We start from the raw sequence: 20,435 nt of genomic DNA, 5'->3' as shown, positions 1-20,435 counted from the left end.
TTTTTTTTTTATTTATTGTACAGATGAGGTCTCGCCTGCCCAGGCGGGTCTTGAACCCGCGGGCTCAGGCAATCCACTCACCTCAGCCTCCCAAAGGCGCGGGATTACAGGCTGAGCCACCGAGCCCCGCTATAAACTCTTTTTTAACATTTGTCATCAACACATACTTGAGGCCTCATTAAGAACACAGGATTTGAAGTCAAACTGACCTGACTTCAAATCCCAGTTCCACCTTTCCTAGCGGTATGGCCTGAGGTTAATTGCTTAAGTTCCCTAAAGCAATTTCTCAAATGAAAGAAATTACAATAAACAGCAGTATATTCCAGCACTGCTGTGGGGATTAAAGAGGATAGTGTATAGTGTCTGGCACACAGTGGTTGCTCAAAACATGGTATTTCTTTAGACCATGCTACTCCTGTTGCATGCTACTCCTGTTGCACCCCCAGCTTATATATATTTTGACCTGCACCCACCCCACATCTTATGTTAAATACAATTTTTGCTAAAAATTTGAGATAATTTTTAAGTTTTGCTTTTGAAACTTATTATTTATACTTCTTAACAGAGATTATATACATTCAAGAATTCTTTCAGACTGTTCTTACAAACCAACAATTTTTCCAATGTAATGAAATTATTCTGAGCACAAAATATAATTTATAAAATTGATGCATATTTTCCGACAGTTATTTAAACATTTATGGAATTTAATTTTGTAGTTATCCTCATATTTTGAGGCCAATAACTTTTCTCAAGTTCAAATCCCTTTGCCAGTCCTTGAAAGGTTCATGGGCCTCAAGCATTGTGCTTATAGTCCTTAATGTATTAAAATAAAAGTTTCTGGCCAAAATTATTGCTATTTCGCATATGCATTACTTTTATGGCTACAGAATATTTAATTTTGTGTATGCTCCAAAATGTGTTCGACCATTCCTCTATTATTAAACATTTAGGGTTTTTTTCAATTTTTCCCTATTATAAATGCTGCTGCAATCTTTTCAGTATATTAGCATTATTACTTTAGGATCAATTCCCAGAAGTCAAATTACTGGGTCAGAGTGCATGAATATCAGAAATGGTTCTCAATATATATGCTCTAACTACTTTCCAAGATCAACTTATGCTCACACCAATAGCCAATAAAATTAAAATGTCCATTTTATTCCCCTATCATCGGCTTTAGTTTGTCTCAAATGTATATTTGTCCATTTCAAAGGCCAAAAAAATATTTGGCATTAAAATACACTCCTGATTACTAGCGAATTATTTACAAATTTTTTCTCATAATTTTTAAGCCATATGCATTTTTTGTTTTATGTCTCTTTCCCTGCTTCTAAGAGTTAGTGGTAAGCAGTGAATATCCCCAAATTTGTGGTTTGCAGCCTTATGGAGAAGCAGCAGTTAGTAATACTACGTACTTATAAACTGTGCTAATACTGTGGATTGGTTTACTCCACTCCAATTTGACCCCGAAATCTCCTGAAGCTAAGATTCTGCATGCAAATTAGATATCACCAAGTAGATGCCCTTATGTGAAGTTTGGCAAGTGAAAGAGGGTTGACAAACTAGAAAGAGTAGTCCTATCTCTATATATGAGGTTTTTCTGTAGTGTTTGTTTTCTACCTTCCTAGTTATTAAGGGAATTGAAGTGCTGCCCAAGCAAAAGCAGCAACAATAGCTTCTTAACTAGTTTCTAATTGCTGGGTCACAGCTATCGGATGCTCTTTGTCTAGCTCCCTAGGAATCCAGAAACAGCTGCAGCAGATGCACAAGTAAAAATGGCAGGTTCTTGATTCTGGCAGAGTTCTGAAAGTGTCAAAAATTGGAGTTCTATTGAGGTTTCAAGTCTGTATTTTTCTGGAACTATGCTTGTAAAATAGACCTTCAGGCCTTGCAGCAATCTTGTCAGTAGGCAATTCTCTGTTTAAACGTTTTTCATGTAAATTGTTATGAACTTTTTGGAATGTAATTCAACCATATATATTATGATTTAAAAATACATATGCCCTTTGACCCAGCGATCTCACTTGGAAAATTCTACTGCACAGAAATAAAGAGCATTAGTACTCACTGTCACAAAGACATATATTGCAGTTATTTTTAGTGGCAGAAAACAACCTGGAGACAGCCTGAATGCCCACCAATGGAGAGGATGTTTAAATTCATTACAGAATATCCACACTATAGAATATTATAGTCAAAACTCAAAACAATACAAAAAAAAGTTGTACATGTATTGACCTGAAAGTATGCAATAATATACTTAAAGAAACAAGTTGCATAATTCCATTTTTATGATAAAAAAAGGTGAGGGACATTTCTTCTGGCTTATAATACTTAGAGTGACTTCCGTTTTCTGCCCTGAACCATAGCTAATGTACACACTGCCATCATCATCATTAAAAGTTATATACCTGAAGTGTTGCAAACATCTGGTTTCCAATTCAGTTATGGACTGCATGAATGAGATAAATATACATGAAAATTCTGGGAGGCCCAATATTTATTAAAATATTGTGCCACACAAGGGACTTGTGTTGAGATGGAGCAACTTGTAGCAGACCAATGCTGTTGCTGAGAACAACTAGAAAAACTAGATGAAATATCACCCCCAAAATTTGCTTTTTAAAGGCATCAGAGACCAGAACTTGAGAGGTATGGACCCCATAAGAAGGGAAGCTCATCAACTTTCTGCATGCTGTTTTTCCCTTAGTATATTTGTCAATTCTTGGTTCACACATTAGATAGAGGGTGGTCCCTAAGATGCAAAGAAACCAACAGAGCTTTAGATAAAACCACAAGAGTCAGGGAACAAAAACTGGAATTTAAGACCCGCCAGGGCCAACTAGGACTTGCGCAGCCATTATCCTGAAAGCACAAGATTACAGAAAAGTGAGGCTGACACACAGTACCCGTTTTCCTCTCCAGGAGATTGCCAATTAAATTGCATAGGGTCAAAGATGAAATGCCAAGCAGAGTGACTAAGAAATAGAGTGGAGTTTGAAAAAGTTTCACAGAGCTGAGGAGACATAAATTGGAGTGCAAAACTTCTCAAAGGAGAATGTCTCTGGGAAACATCTACCACTGGTTTTCATTTGGCATCCCTGGAGCTATATTCTAGGAATGGGGCAACCCAAGTATGGGTTGAGTCTAGTAAATACTGCAAACGAGGCTCAAGTCAGCTCAGTGGCTGAATGGCTTAAGATAATTTGTCCTGCTGCTGCTTGGTAGAAAATAGGGTAAATCCTCTCTCCAGGGACATAAGATCATCTAGAGTCTATGCACTGTGCCAGGTATAGTCTGGCACTCATAAAAAATTGAGGTACCAAGAAACAAGAAGAAAAAAAAGCAGGCAACAGAAACGACTTATAATGACCATGTTAAAAGATATGACATGGATGGTAAATATTCAAGAAAAAAATACAACCTGGATAATTCCACCAGAAAATTAAAATCTATTAAAAAAAATAATCAAATGGAAATCCTGAAATTGAAGAATGCAATAACTTAAATTAATAATTCAATAGGGGCCGGGCTCAGTGGCTCAGCACTTTAGGAGACCGAGGCAAGTGGATTGCCTGAGACCGCGGGTTCGAGACCAGCCCAGGCAACTTGGCGAGACCTCGTCTCTACAATAAAATAAATAAATAAAAATTAGCTGGGCATGGCAGCATGCACCTGTAGTTCCAGCTACTTGGAAGACTGAGGCAGAAGGATTGCCAGAACACAGCAGGTCGATGCTGGGGTGGCCATGAGTGTGCCACTGCACTCCAGCCTGGGCAACAGAGTGAGACACCAACACAAAAATAAATAAATAAATAAATAAAAATAATAATTCAATAGGTGGGCCACACAAAGTCTAAAGTTTATTGTTACCTTGTAAGATATGCTAAGTGCCAGCTATGTTATTTTCTTTAAAAGACTCCCCTTGGCCATTGTATGTAGCATTTGAGAACTGCCAATCAATATGCTCTATCCTCCTCTGATCAAGAAAGGAGTGGGCACAAAGTACAAACCAAGTCAACCGGATTCTCCTAGGAGTTTGAATCTTGAGCAGAGCAACAGAAAGATGGAAAGAAAACAGAGCTGATTCATAGTGCTAGTAATGTCCTGGAAAATAGCCCATTAGTTCCCTTTATCTAGATCCTGGAAGATGCCTTGATTTCCGTCTTTTCTGAGTCCTAGTTGTTTAGTTTTTTCCTTCTGTAAGCTAATTCATTGTCTTCCAAATAAATTCCTTGTCTAGCCAGTATATTCCTTTGGTTAAGTGACACATCAACTCCCAAATTTCAGTGGCTTAAAAATATAAGTCTGTTTATAATGCATGTCCTATCCAAAGTGGATCAGCAAGAGGACTATGTCCCACAGTTACTCAGGAACACGGACTCCTTCCATTCTTTTACTCTGCTCTCCTCTAGGTCTTAGGAGTCATCTACATTCAACTGCAGAATCAAATGTGGATTTTTAAAAATAGACAATGTCATTTATCACTTACGGTCACACTCCATTGCCCAGAATTCTGGTACAGGGTCACACCTTCCTGCAAGGTAGACTGGAAAATGTAACCTAGATGGGTGTCCAGAAAGAAGAGGGGAACACTGATACTGATGAACACCTGTGATCTATACCACAGCCAAAGTCATTTCTGTTGCTTTTTAACAAAGGACCATAATTAATACAGATAGGTAGGATTTTAGGAGACAAAGCTTAAAGAGGAGGGCAACTCAGAGAGAGGAACTAGTATAAACAAAGAGAATAGAACATCATCTGCTTTGGCTGGGGTGTTGAATGCGTGATTGGGAGTAGTAGGAGGCCAGGTGGCAAGAGGTAGATTTTATCTTCACAACAACCTGGTGAGCCACACACTATTTTTATTTTCACTTTACAAATGAGAAAACTGAAGATCATAGCGCTTATGTGTTTTGCAGACCCTTTCTCCTCTCCCTCCTCTTGAGGGACATTATTCTGTATGGTAGCTAAGAACATGGATTCTAAAACAAGACTGCCTAAGTCCAAATTCAAGTTTTACCATTTGCTTTATATATGACCTTGGGAGGTTACTTAACCTCTTTGTGCCTCAGTTTCCTCATTAGTAAAATGGTGGTAAAGATCAAAATGATGCCTCCCAAGGTTTTGGTAAGGATTCGATGTATTACTATAAGTAATGCACCTAGAACAATGTCTGGCACTTAGTAAGACCCATAAACACATTTGCTATTCTTTTTTCCAACCTCTAAATCTTGGCATGTCCCAGGGCTTGGACCATGATCTTTTCTTCTCTAGCCACACTGCCCTCATGACTTTATCTAAACTTTCCTTCTCCCATGACACTGACTTTCCCACCACCCTGTTTTGGTTCCATCAAAGCGCAGTCTGAAATTTTCTTATTTATTGTTTTGTTAATGTACTTATAATCTGTCTCTCGCACTTGAATGTATGCTTCATGAAGGCAAAGACTTAGTCTTGTTCAGTGCTGACTCCTCAGGGCCTAGAACAACATCTGGTGCAAAGTTGATATTCATTGAATGAGGAAATGAACATACCCAAGTAAGTGGCAGACATTGAATTAAAACCCAGGTCTGACTGAGTCCTATGCCTATGCCCTTTATTACCATGCTGTATGGTATAGTAGCCATGAAAAAAAAAGAGGAGGTGGTGGATTAAAGAAACATTTAGGAGGTAGGCTTGACATAACAGCAATGGATTTGAGGGCAGTGGAGGTGGGGGGGATGCTGTGAGACAAATATGATTTTGAGATTTAGGCCTGGAGGACAGTGACAGTAGTGTTTTAAAATGTTCTTTCTCTGAGTATAACTGACTCTTTTTTGTCACCTTTAAATTTTTTATTTTAAAATTGTGGGGTACAATTCAGGGTTATATGTACAAATATTCATTGTGCAGGTATCCTTGTTGGTGAGGTGTGTCCCCCCTTCCCCAGGCAGTTTCCCACTACTGCCCATCCCACCTCCCCACCGCCCCCACGCCTCTGCAGTTTCCTGCTACTGTCAACCCTTTTCTTATATATAATTGACTCTTTTACTCTTGAGAAGAGGACTCTTATCCCTGACATATATTAGAAGTGAGTTAGGAACACAAGAGGCACACAGGCTTGGGGAGAAGGGGACAAGTTCCATTTTTGCAAATATTAGCTTTTAAGTGGTACAGTAGGGAGATGAAAGACAGTTGAAGCTGCAAAGAAAAAAATTGGGCTAGAGCTATAAATTTGAACTTCATAAGCTTATACATAATAGTTGAAATCCTAGTAATGGACTCTAAGCAAGCATCTAAAATTAAGGGAACTACAAGAGAAAAAGATAAACAACAGAGTGAGAGGAAGCACGGAAAAGAGACATATTAGGGTCCCAGCAGGAAACAGATGACACATTCAAAACAGGAAAATTCAAAAAGGGAATTGTTTACAAAGGTGCGGGCAGGGTGTAGCAAAACCAAAAGGGTAAACACTGTATTCTAGAGATGTTAAAACCTCTAGGCTGAAAGGAATGAGAGAAGGAAGTGATTACCAGGACCTCCAAAAAGTCATGTAGAAAGGACCACTCTCAAAAGAATTGAGACCTTTTGTTGATGGACACAACCAGTTCTAGGTGATCCCATAAGAAATGAGCTGGGTATATTAAATAACCTAAACTCACTCTTTTCTCTCTGTGATACTCTGTCATGGTCCCCACAGTCAAACCTAATAGAAACTAGCTAAAGGGCAAAGGGTTAGATGTACAAATATTCATTGTGCAGGTATCCTTGTTGATGTCATCCATAAAGGTCAGCCTTTAGGGAATGAAAGCAGAGTACAAAAAAAAAGTAGCAAGTAAATCTGGAGGAACAAGTGGTAGATATCTAACACAGTCCATCCCTAATGTCCTTCAGTGTTTATGTCCTGAGCACAGGATCACACAAAAACCCACCAGCTACTGTATGATAGCAAGATGTCAATTCAGTCATATGACCATGTGAAACCTAAAATAACAGTCACTACTACTGCTCTTCACATGACAGTAGGGATGTCAGGAGGGATAAAAATAAGGTTAAAAAAAGTAACATAAAACATAGCTGCTACAATGTATGTTTTGTAACTTGCTTAATCAAAGGTGCCTTCTTCCACCACTCATTTCATATTCTCCTTGCCTTCTGCTGGTATCCAGGCTACATAGGGCTCTTAAACTGGTGGGCAAAATAAACAATATCAGTAGGATGAGTTCTTTGTTGTCTTATGTATACTATTGGGTTGCCCTACTTTCTATTTGACCAGTATTATTAGGCAAAGGGGCATAGGAAACAATCCAGTGAATTGGATGTAGAAGCAGTGAATGTAGAAGCAACCAAAATTTTCCCTAGGAATTGAGATCAATCACCCTGACCAATTCATTGATCCCTCCTCTGTTTGTTGGTTCAAATGCATGGTGTGTCCAAAATGACCAGGTGATATCACAGCTCTTAATTAATTGGAAACATGGTCATGTATACTGGTGCAAGCATCACTCCCTTTGGCACTAGGACTCCAAACACCCAGAGTCCAAGCTTGGAGATATACAAAGAGAACACTATTTATTGAGTTATTGGATATTATAATGAGAGGGGTCACTTCCAACTCCACTCCTGGGTTCTCCCCACAGTCTGGACCCTTTTCCCTTCTTGGCCTTTCTCCAAAATAACACCTGATTAAACAGGCTCAAATCCAATACATATTGCCTTCAAAATCCAAACAGACCACCAAGAATTAAGCCGTTTTCTTTAAGGTGGGCTGTGCCAAGTACAATTCTCTTTCCTTTTAGAAAAATATCTCAAGATATTTAAACTAGACTCCTAGAAACTTCACCTACATAACAGAATCCTAAATCACCTCCCACCACATACTTGAATATGTCTTACTAAGGTAATAGTTATATTTCTACTTCCTGATCATCGAATCTAATTAATATGATATTGTCAATTTAGTGGAACAGAGTGATGTTCTGTGGGATATCAATACGGTCAAGGTCCCTCCGAGTTATATTATGGCAGAGGACTAGAGAATTAGAATAGCTCTGGGAACAAGTAAAGAGATACAGTAATTCCTGCTTTTGATTTTCATTACTGAGAGGAGTAGGAAGGAGAAGCATTTGCCAAGTCTACAGCTGTATACAATGGGTCAGAAGCTGTGTTGATTTGTCTTAGTAGAAATACCACATCCACTAATTTACACTCCCATCAACAGTGCAACCTCTATGAAAATCAGCAGGAGATTTTTCAAAGAACTAAAAGTAGATCTACCATTTGATTCAGCAATCCCACCACTGGGTATCTATGCAAAGAAACAGAGGTCACTATATAAAAAAGACAACTGTACCCACAGGTTCATCTCAGCACAATTCTCAATTGCAAAGATCTGGAATCAACCTAAATGTCCATCAACTGATCAGTGGATAATGAAAATGTGATATATATGCACTATGGAATACTACTCAGCTATAAAAAAGAATGAAATAATGTCATTTGCAGCAACTTGTATGGAATTAGAGAATATCATCCTAAGTGAACCAACTTAGGAATAGAAAATCAAACACTTCACGTTCTACATGTTCTCACTTATAAGTGGGAGCTAAACTAAGGATCTGCAAAGGCATAGAGAATGGCATAAGGACACTGGAGACTCAGAGGGGGAGGGGAGAAGGGGTGGAGGGATAAAAAATCACCTATCAGGTACAATGTGTACAGGTGGGGTGTGGTGGCTACACTTAAAGTTCAGACTTCCTCGTCACTATACAATGCTACCATATAAGCAAAAAATATTTGTACTCCCTAAATAAAGAAAAAAAAAATACCACATCCACTGCAGCTGTGGCTGGCATCCTCGCCAGATTAAGTTTGTAGAATTTTGCTGTCATTATCCACAACTTATCTTACCTTTGTATCAGAAATCAGATAGGTTATTTGGGGATGTGGTGGAAGCTACCATCCTTGCACCTCTCTAGTCTTGTCTCTGCAATTCTTCCAGAAATACAGTATTGCTCTTGGTTTATTATATTGGAGTAGTATGAAGGGAATTTCCAAAGGTTTCTACTTGGCCACTTCCTACTATAGGAGACCTCATCCCTCAGGTCAGTGAACCAAAGTAGGGATTCTGCCAGGTACTAAGTGTATCTAATTATATTATAAATTCTGTGGCTATGGAAATAACCTCAGAATGGCTCTCTTGTTCCAACATATCAGATCCAGTATCTAATAAGTAATCAAAATTTCTGGCATGTTCCTTGCTCCACTTTACAGTCACGTTGATACATGGCTGAAGGTCACTCACTCTAGGGGAGACTTAGGGAAAGATTGACAGTACATACTTGTGGCCATGATACTGGGTGCTTCTTCAAAGAGAGCCATCCATCTACTCAATTGAGAAGCTCCAGATCTGCTAACAAACTTAAATCTAACAACTGAGTAATAGGTTATGAATCCCCTCTGCAATGACTCAAGTTAGATTTTTGTCCAGCAGACAACATTTCCCCATATATATGGAACAAGAAGCATTTTAGTAGGCTGCCTATTTATTTCATTTCGAGGAATTCTGTTACCAATTAGCCACTGCCACAATTCACTCCCTTCTAAAATACTCTGCTTGCCATTCTGCTTATGTGGCTTACTGTGATGATTGTACTCCCTTTGTTTCTGATTGTTAAGTGCCACCACCTGGGCTCTACCATTCTAAGAATCCATTATTCTCAATGTGCTCAGGGAATCCAATTCCACTATAGTATAGACTCCTTCCTTTACAGTGCATCAGGGGAGTTCAAATATTTCTTCTGCCTTATTTATTTATTTATTTAAGTCAGAGTCTCACTCTGTCGTCCAGACTGGAGTGCAGTGGCACACTCACAGCTTCCCCAGCAACCACCTGCTGGTCTCAGGCGATCCTTCCACCCCAACCTTCCAAGTAGCCAGAACGACAGGCGTGCACTACCACACCCGGCTAATTTTTTGATATATTGTAGAGACGAGGTCTCACCAAGTTGCCCAGGCTGATCTTGGATCCCTGGGCTCAAGCAATCCTCTCACCTCAGCCTCCCAAAGTGCTGGGATTACAGGCTTGAGTCACCGTGCTGGCCTATTTCTGCCTTATTAACTAAGCCATCATTGAAGCACTGAGATCAAGCTTTAGGCAGCCATTCTAGTGGGCAACTAATGCCAATTCCAGGTACAGTCACACATCACTTGATGATGGAGAATACATTCTAAGAAACACATCATTCAGTGAATTTCATCATTGCAAAAACATCATAGTGCATTTACACAAACCTGCATGGTGTAGCCTACTATATACCTAGGCTATGTGATATAGATTATTGATCCTAGACTATATACCAGTACAACATGTTACTCTATTGAATACTGTTAGCAACTGTTAACACAATGGTAAATATTTGTGTATTGAACCATATCTAAACATAGACGAGGTACAGTAAAAAATATGATATAAAAGATTTTTTAAAATGGTACATCTGTATATAGAGCACTTACCATGAATAGAGCTTGCAAGACTGGAAGTTGCTCTGGGTGAGTCAATGAGTGAGTGGTGAGTAAACATGAAGTCCTAAGACATGACTACTACCACACTATACTACTACAGACTTTATGAACACTGTACACTTAGGCTACACTAATTTTTTTAAAAGGTAATTGCACTATGACATTACTAGGCAATAGGAATTTTTCAACTCCATTATAATTTGATGGGACCACTACCATATATGCAGTCCTTCATTGACCAAAGCATCACTATGCAATGTATGATAGTACTTGAGTCCCATCACATATTCAATCCTGAATCCTGGGAGAAGGCGCTTCTGTGAATATATCTTACATTTCCTCCACTTGATCTAACACATTTAGAAAGTGGCAAACACATGAGTAAGCTAAAAATAAACATCGACTGTATAGAACAGTATTATGATTATTTGAGTTAGTTAACTTAATAGAACACTTTGAGACGTCCAGCAAGTCACCAGCCTTAGTAAACTTATATTGAGAGAAAATATATATACATATATAATTTGTGGGGTCAAAAATATAGAGCAAAAATCCTGGACAATAAATACATATAATTCAGAACAACCAAAATTAAAGTGTTCTAAGGTCCTTGTATTAGCTGGGAGAGTGACAAATATATTGATTTACTTTAAACTTTATTAAATATACATGGCAACATTTCTAGAATAGAAAAAGAGAATATGAGGGGGACCCCAAAACATTTATTTATAAAAAATTGTGTATTTATTCTTACATGTTTAAGCTTCAGTCACCTTCAAAGTACTCTCCATTTGATGCAAAATTGAGATGCTTTTTCCACTACTCAAAACAGTTTTTGAACTTTTCAACTCTGATGCCTTTTAGTGTTTCTGCCATTTTTCTTTCACCTCTTCCACACTGGAAAAATGTTTCCCTTTGAGGACTTTTTTCATCCGGGGAAACAAAAAAAAATGTTGCTCAGGCAAGATTGGGTGAATAAGAAGGGTGGGACATGAGGGTTATAGCGCTTTTGGTCAAAAACTACTGAACACTCAGCACAGTGTGGGCAAGTGTGCCCGTAAATCGCCCATCATGAAACAGGCAAATGTGTTGAAAGAATCTCCAAAAAAACACACTGAAGCCAAACACAGCCTCTCGCAACCACACTAGCTGGTGCACTGATGCCAATGGATTCCTAAAACACTTACCTAACGAGGGAAGCCTGTACTACAAGGGGCCCACCCTCCAAAAAAAAAATTGGTTTTTTTGGGGGGGTTCCCCCTCATATAACTAAAAGAACAGAAAAAGAGCATATAACTTCCAAACAGAAAAGAAAAAACAGTTGGAGGTAAACAGACACATATATTAAAATATTAATCAAAAAAATACAAGAAATGAGGTGGAGGAAGAGAAACAGAAGAAGTAGGACAATGAGAAAGATCAAAATGAAATGTTGAATGTGGAAATAAATACAAATATATCAGTAACCACAATGAGCATAATAGACTAACCTCTTCATTTAAAGTCGAAGACTGGATTGGAAAAAAGAGTTCTAGTTCTAACCATAAAGGAGTAGCTTTTATCTGACTAACTCTCATTGAAAATAATTATTAAAATTGTGCTAAATATATTTTTATACAAAAGTGACTGGAGCTATTGAAGAACAACAAACATAAGCAGAGCATCATATGCTACTTTTATTGAAAGAAGAAATACACATGAGGTGAATTTCACATTTACTTAGGCATTTCCCAGAGGATATTTTCCCAATTTGAGGAATAAAGAAATATACCTGAAGCAGAAATCATCAGTATTTCTGGACTAAGGAAACAGAGGTCAGCGCTCAGGGCTACCAAATGGCTCAAAGTTGAAAAACAAAACCATAGAAAGAAGGGAATCACAAAGAAATTAGTTCCAAAATCTGCATACAAATTTCCCTCATATTGTTAAGAGCCTCTTCAGCTACACATGTGCAGAATAATACTCCAAGAAACCATTTCCATGTTGGAGCAAACTCCAACAGCTCATTAAAGGTAATTGTGCACATCTCTTCCCAACTCCATGCCTTACAAGAATTGCCAAAAAGAATCCTTCAAGTTGAAACAAAAGGATACTAGACAGTACCATGAATGCATACCACAAAATAAAGCACTCTGGTAACGTTAAATATATAGACAGATACAGAATCATTTAATCCTCTAATGGTGCTACATAACTCACTTTTAATTTAGATCTAGAATTTAAATATAAAAGCCTAAAAAATAACTATAAAGTTATGCTATGAAAAAAATAAAAAGATATGTTTTGCAGCATTTATAACATAACATGGGGGAAGATGTAAAGGAATAAATTTTTGTATAGAATTGAAGTTGTCAGCAGGCTCGGTGGCTCAGCCTGCAATCCCGTGCCTTGGGAGGCTGAGGTGAGTGAATTGTCCGAGTCCATGGGTTCAAAATCCGCCTGGGCAACTTGGTGAGACCTCATCTCTACAATTAAAAAAAAAAAAAAATTAGCCGGGCGTGGTAGCACGCACCTGTAGTTCTAGCTACTTGGAAGGCTGAGACGGAAGGATCGCCGGAGCCCAGCAGGTCAAGCCTGCGGTGGCCAGGAGTGGCCACTGTACTCCAGTCTGGGCGACCGAATGAGACTCCAACTCAAAAAAAAAAAAAAGAATTGAAGTTCTCATTGTCATTAGTTTAGGATGGATTTCTATAACTTTGACATATTTGTGTAATCCCTATGATAATCACAAAGAAAATATCTATAGAAAATGCACAAAAAGGAAAAGGAATCAAAGAATGTCATTTTAAAAAATCAACAAAACACAAAAGAAGGAGTAAAACAGGAAATTAAAGACAAAATAACTACAAGACATACAGAAAACAATTAACAAAACGGCAATAGAAGTCCTTCTCTATCAGTAATTACCTTAAATGTAAGTGGATTAAAGTCCCCAATAAAAAAGACACACAGTGGTTGAATGGATATTTACGAAAAGAAGATCCACTTAAATATCCCACTTTCAATAAAAATAGATCAACCAAACAGAAAATCAGTAAGGAAACAGAGGACTTAACACTGCCAACCTAATGGCCCTAATAGGCATATACAAAACATTCTACTCTGCCGGGGCTCGGTGGCTCAGCCTGTAACCCCGCGCCTTTGGGAGGCTGAGTTGAGTGGATTGCCTGAGCCTGCGGGTTCCAGACCCGCCTGGGCAGGCGAGACCTCATCTCTACAATAAAATCAAAAAATTAGCCGGGCGTGATAGTGCGCGCCTGTAATTCCGGCTACTCGGAAGGCTGAGGCGGAAGGATCGCCAGAGCCCAGCGGGTCGAGGCTGCGGTGGCCGGGAGCGGCCACTGCACTCCAGTCTGGGTGACAGAGTGAGACTCCAACTCAAAAAAAACCCAAAAACATTCTACTCAATAACAGCAAAATACATATTCTTTTCAAACACACACAGAACATTCACTGGATCACGTTAGGCCATACAACAAGTCTTAACAAATTGAAGAAGACTGAAATCATACCAAATATTCTTTGCATCTGCAATGGAAAATACAAAGCTCTCTGCAAGAGGTAAATATAAAGGTAAAGGAAGGAAACCAGAAATTAGTAACAAAAGGAAAACTGAAAAATTCCAAATATGTGCAAACTAAATAACACACTCATGAACAATAAATAAGTGAAAGAAAAAATTATATGAAAAATTTTAAATATTTTAAGACAAGCGAAAATGGAAATACGTGTATCAAAACCTATAGTATACAACAAAAACAGTACTAAGAGGGAAGGATAGGTTGGGTACAGTGGCTCTTACCTGTAATCCCAGCACTTTGAGAGGCCAAGGCAGGAGAATCATTTGAACAAACATCAGGAATTCAAATCAAGTCTGGCAACATAGGAAGACCCCGTCTCTACCAAAATATATATATATATACCAAGCATGGTGGCGCACAGTTGTAGTCCAAGCTACTCAAGAGGCTGAAGTGGCAGGATTGTTTGAGTCCAGGAATTCCAGGTTACACTGAGCTATAATTATGCTACTGCACTCCAGCCTGGACAGAGACTCTGTCACAAAAAAAGGGGACGTTTGTAGCATTAACTATCCACATTAAAAAAGAAGAAAGATCTCAAATCAACAATTTAACTTATATTTTAAGGAACTAGAAAAGGAAGAACAAACCCAATGTTATCAGAAAAATAAAATAAAAAAGATTAAAAAGTACATCAAATAGAGAATAGAAAACCAATAGAAAAAAGTCAACAAATCTGAGATATTTTAAAAGTGATAATAAAATCAACAAATTTTTCTCTAGAGTAAGGAAAAAAAGAGAAAAGACTCAACAAAAGTCAGAAATGAAAGAAGAATCATTACAACTGATGCCACACAAATGAAGAGGATCCCAAGAGATTACTGTGAACAATTATGCACCACAAAATTGGATAACCTAGAAGAAATGGATAAATTTCTAGAAATATACAACCTACCAATATTGGATCATGAAGAAGTAAAAAATATGAAAAGACCTATAGCTAGTTAGGACATTGAATCATAACCAAAAATCTCTCAGCAACAACAAAAAAAAGCCCAGTGGTGAATTCACATCAATTCTTTTCAAACTCTTCAAAAAAATTGAAAAAGAAGGAACACTTCCAAACTCATTCTATGAAGCCAACATTATCCTGATACCAAAATCAAAGATACCACAAGAAAACTATATATCAATATCCCTGATGAGTATCGCTGCAAAAATCCTCAACAAAATACTAGCAAACTAGATTCAATAGTACATTAAACAGATTATACATAATGACCAAGTGGTATTTATTTCTGGAATGCAAGGATGCTTCAACATACAGGAATCAATCAATGTAATACACTACATTAACAGAATGAAGGACAAAAACTACATGATCATCTTGATTGATGCAGAAAATCATTTGACAAAAGTCATAATTTAAATTTTAAAATGTTCAACAAACTAGGAATAGAAGAAATTTACTACAACATAATAAGGCCATACATGAAATGCCCACAGCTAAAATCATATTCAGTGGTGGAAAACTGAAAGCTTTCCTTCTAAGATCAGGAACAATGCAAGCATGCCCACTGTAGCCACTTTTATTCAACACAGTACTATAAGTCCTAGCCAGAGCAATCAGGCAAGAAAGAGGAACAAAAGGCATTCAAATAGGAAAGGAAGAAGTGAAATTATGTGTGTTCACAGATGACATGATTTTGTGTGTAAGAAGCCCTAAAGATGCTATTAAAAACTGATGGAACTAATAAACAACTTCAGCAAAGTTTCAGGACACAAAGTCAACACACAATCAGTTGCATTTCTGTACAGTAACAAATGAACAGTCTATAAAGGAAATTAAGCAAACAATCCCTTTGACATTATCATTGAAAAGAATAAATTACTTACAAATAACAAGGAGTTAAAAGGCCTGTACATTGAAAAGTACAAAATATTGCTGTAAGAAATTGTAAAAACACAAATAAATGTAAAGACATTCTATGTTCATGAGTTGGAAGACTTAGTCTTATTAAAATGTCCATACTAACCAACGTGATCTACAAATTAATGTAATCCCTATCAAAATCACAATATTTTTTTCAGAGATAGGGTAAAAAATCCTAAAATTCATATGAAATCTTAAAGGACTAAGAATAACCAAAACAATCTTGAGAAAGGAAAACAAAGCTGGTAGCCTCACACTTCCTTATTTCAAAGCATATTTTAAAGCTACAGTAATCAAAACAGTATGGCAGAAGTGTAAAGACAGACATATAGACCAATAAAACAGAAAAAAGAGAAAGGACCCAGAAATACATCCTCATATATGTGGTCAAATATTCAACAAAAGTGCCAGGACTACAAAATGGGGAAAGGATGGTTTCTTTAACAAATAGTACTAAGAAAACTGGATATTCACATACAAAAGAATGAAGTTGGACCCTTACCTTACACCATATACAAAAATTAACTCAAAATTGAGTAAATACAAGATCTGAAACTATGAAATTTCTAGAAAACACAGGTGAAAATCTTTATGACACTTAATTTAGCAAGATTTCCAGGATATGACACAAGAACGGGCAACAGAAGCAAAAAATACATAAATGACATAATGTCAAACTTAAAAACGTCTGCAGAGGATAGAAAACAATCAACAGAGGACAAAGGCAACCTACAAAATAGGAGAAAATATTTGCAAACCATGTAACTGATAAGGGGTTATTATCCAAATTACATAAAGAACTTCTACTACTTGATAACAATGAAAAACAAGCAATTCAGTTTAAATATGGGCAAAAGATTTGAATCGACATTTCTCCAAAAAAAGACACAAATGGTCAAAAAACATAAGAAAAGATATTCAATAGCACAAATCATTAGGGAAATGCAAATCAAAACCACAATGAGATATCACTTCACACCTATTAGGATGGCCATTATTTTAAAAAACGGACTATAAGAAGTGTTGGAAACGATGTAGAGAAATTAGAACCCTTGTGCACTGTTGGTGTGAACGTAGAATGGTGCAGTCATTATGGAAAACAGAATGGCAGTTCCTCAATAACTTGACAATAGAATTACCATATGATTCAGTAATCCCATTTCTGGGTATATATCCAAAAGAATTGAAAGCTGAATCTCAAAGAGATATTTATACTCTCGTGTTCACTGGCATTATTCACAATAGCCAAGAAATGGAAGCAACCTAAATGTTTTGCAACAGATGAATGAATAAAGAAAATGCAGTATACAAATACAAAGGGATATTATTCAGCCTTTAAGAGGAAGGAAATTCTGTTATATACTACATTATATACTACAAAATAAGCCAGTCACAAAAAGAGAAATACTGCATGATTCCATTTACCTGTGGTACCTAAAATAGTCAAACTCTTAGAGACAGAAAGTAGAATGTGGGTTGCCAGGGGCTGCAGGGAGAGGGAAAAGGTGACTTGTTTCAATGAATACAGAGTTTCAGTTTTGCAACATAAAAATGATTTTTAAAATCTGTTGTACAACAATGTGCATATAATTATTACTACCACACACTTAAAAATTATTAAGATGGAAGTTTTATATTATGGGGTTTTAACCACAATTTTTTAAATAGATAAAATGAAAATTCTAAAAGTGTAATTGAGAATTAACTAGATGAGCTTAATAGTAAATTAGACACAGCAGAACAGAGGATTAGTAAACTAAATGACAGATTACACTTGACCCTTGAACAATGTGGAGGTTAGGGGTGTCAATCCCTTGTGCAGTTGAAAATTCACATATAGCTTTTGACTCCCCCAAAATGTAACTACTAGTACCCTACTATTGACCAGAAGCCTTACTGACAATATAAACAGCCTATTAATACATTTTTTATGTTTTAAGTATTATATATTGCATTTTTAAAATAAGCTAGAAAAAAGAAATGTTATTAAGAAAACAAAAGAGAAAATATATTTACTATTCATTAAGTAGAAGTATATCATCATTAAGGTCTTCATCCTTATCACCTTCACTTTGAGTAGGCTGAGGAAGAAGAGGGAAAGGAAGAGTTGGTCTTGCTATCTCATGAGTGGCCGAGTTGGTAGAAAATCTGCATTTAAGCGGACTTGTGCAGCTCAAATCCATGTTGTTCAGGGATCAACTGTAGTAGAAAATATCCATTTTGTACCCTATAGAGAGAAGAAAGAAGGAAAATACAGAAAGAAAGCACTGAATATGTTAAAAAAATGTTTTATATACATGTCATCAGAGTAAGGAGAGGAGAATGACATTGGGCAGAAGCAATATATGAAGACATACTGGCCAAAAATTTTCCAAAACTAATGAAAGACATAAACCTACAAAATTCAAGCATGATAAGTTCATTTAAAACTAGACCAAGATACACCATAATCAACCTTTTGAATTTCAGAAAAATATCTGAAAAGTGGCTAGAGTGGGAAAAAGCCCCATTACCTCCAAATGAGTAGTATTTTTTTTACTTTTCTATAGAAATAATAGTAGCCAGAAAACAAGAGAATGATGCCTTCAAAGTACTGACAAATCTAAAATTATGTGCCTATCCCCCTCTCCCCAAAAAATATATCCTTAAAAACAAAGGTGAGACGTTCCCTGGAAAAATGACTAGATAGTTGTTCCAAGGGTCCATCCCCTCACTCCCTACACACAAACATTAAAAAATCAAGCAAGCCGGGCTCGGTGGCTCAGCCTGTAACCCCGCGCCTTTGGGAGGCTGAGGTGAGTGGATTGCCTGAACCCGCGGGTTCAAGACCCGCCTGGGCAGCGAGACCTCATCACTACAATAAATTTAAAAAAATCAGCCGGGTGTGGTAGCGCATGCCTGTAATTCCGGCTACTTGGAAGGCTGAAGCGGAAGGATCACTGGAGCCCAGCAGGCGAGGCTGCAGTGGCCGCTCCCAGTCTGGGCGACCGAGTGAGACTCCAACTCAAAAAAAAAAAAAAATCAAGCAAGAGTGGTCGGATGCAAGTTTGTAAGAACTATAGAAAACAACAGTTTATAGCAACCAAGTGAATGCTGAGTCAAGAAAATACAAGTTAAAATGGTAGAAAGTTTTGTGATTCCACCCCTTTCCTGATTTGGCAGATGTCTGGAAAACACTATTCCACATTCCCAGTGTAGAATCCAGGTCCCTGGTTCTGGAGAGAACAGAACAAATCTTATTTGCAAAGATATGTGTTTTTCTGTTCTATCCTCTTTGGAAAAGTAGGACAGTTAAAAGGGTCAATTCACCAGGCAGATATAACAATTATAAACATATGCATGACACTACAGAGCCCCAAAATATATGAAGCAAAGATTGTCTGAATTAAAGGCTGAAATAGAGTCCTACAAAAGGAGTTGGATACTTCAATACTTTACTCTTACTAAAAGGTTAGAACGTATATAAAGAAGATTAATAAGAAAATAGAAAACTATAACAACACTATAAACCAACTAGGCATAATAGGCACAAATAGAACTCTGTGCCAAACAACAGCAGAGTAAATATTTACCTCAAATGCACATGGAACACTCTCCATGTTAGATCAGCGTTCCCCAACCCTTTTGGTATCAGGGACTGGTTTCATAGAAGATAATTTTTCCATGAACCGGAAGGGGAAGGATGGTTTCAGGATGATTCAGGATGATTTATTGTGTACTTTATTTCTATTATTATTGTATTGTAATATATAAAATAATTATACAACTCATCACAATGCAGAATAAGTGGGAGCCCTGGGCTTGTTTTCCTGCAACTAAATGGTTCCATCTGGGGGTGATGGGAGACAGTGACGGCTGAAGTGTGTTGCTTATGCACAGTCTATATTGTTATCTCATTTTCATTGCTGTTACTGCAGAAAACCTTGCTTCATAAAGATAGGATGTTGGAAACGGAAGCAGGCTTTTCAGTGCGGATCTGGCAGGAGGCAGAGCTCAATTGGTAATGGTACCAATCCATGGCCTGTGGGTTGGGAACTCCTGTGTTAAATCACAAAAAAGTCTCAATAAATTTAAAAAGATTTAAACCATAAAAAGTATCTTCTCTGACCAGAATACAATGAAGCTAGAAATTGATTAACAAAAAGAAAATGGAAAATTCACAAATATATAAAAATTAAACCACACACTCAAACAGGTTTGAGCCACAGTGTCCGGCTTGATTGTCTTTTAATCAAAAACTTAATTGTCTTGACTCTTTTAAATCTTTCTCAGGCATTCAGTTAGAAAGAGCAAATCTGGCCGGGCTCGGTGGCTCAGCCTGTAATCCCAGCACTTTGGGACGCCGAGGAAAGTGGATTGCCTGAGCCCGCAGGTTCAAGACCCGCGCGGGCAACTTGGCGAGACCGCGTCTCTACAATAAATCAAAAATTAGCCGGGCGTGGTAGTGCGCGCCTGTAGCTCCAGCTATTTGG

The 20,435-nt window shown here is 37.5% G+C and overlaps 1 pseudogene across 1 annotated transcript in view; it reads left to right on the top strand.

The window, feature by feature from the left end:
* Positions 1-20,435, top strand: part of LOC103275594 — a 25,621-nt pseudogene that overhangs the window by 2,000 nt on the left and 3,186 nt on the right. The window lies entirely within an intron of this gene.

This window comes from Carlito syrichta, unplaced genomic scaffold, assembly GCF_000164805.1.
Source record: "Carlito syrichta isolate Samal-C Ts95f unplaced genomic scaffold, Tarsius_syrichta-2.0.1 Scaffold315562, whole genome shotgun sequence".
NCBI classification, from domain to species: domain Eukaryota; kingdom Metazoa; phylum Chordata; class Mammalia; order Primates; family Tarsiidae; genus Carlito; species Carlito syrichta.
This window is presented reverse-complemented; position numbering and strand designations above follow the sequence as displayed.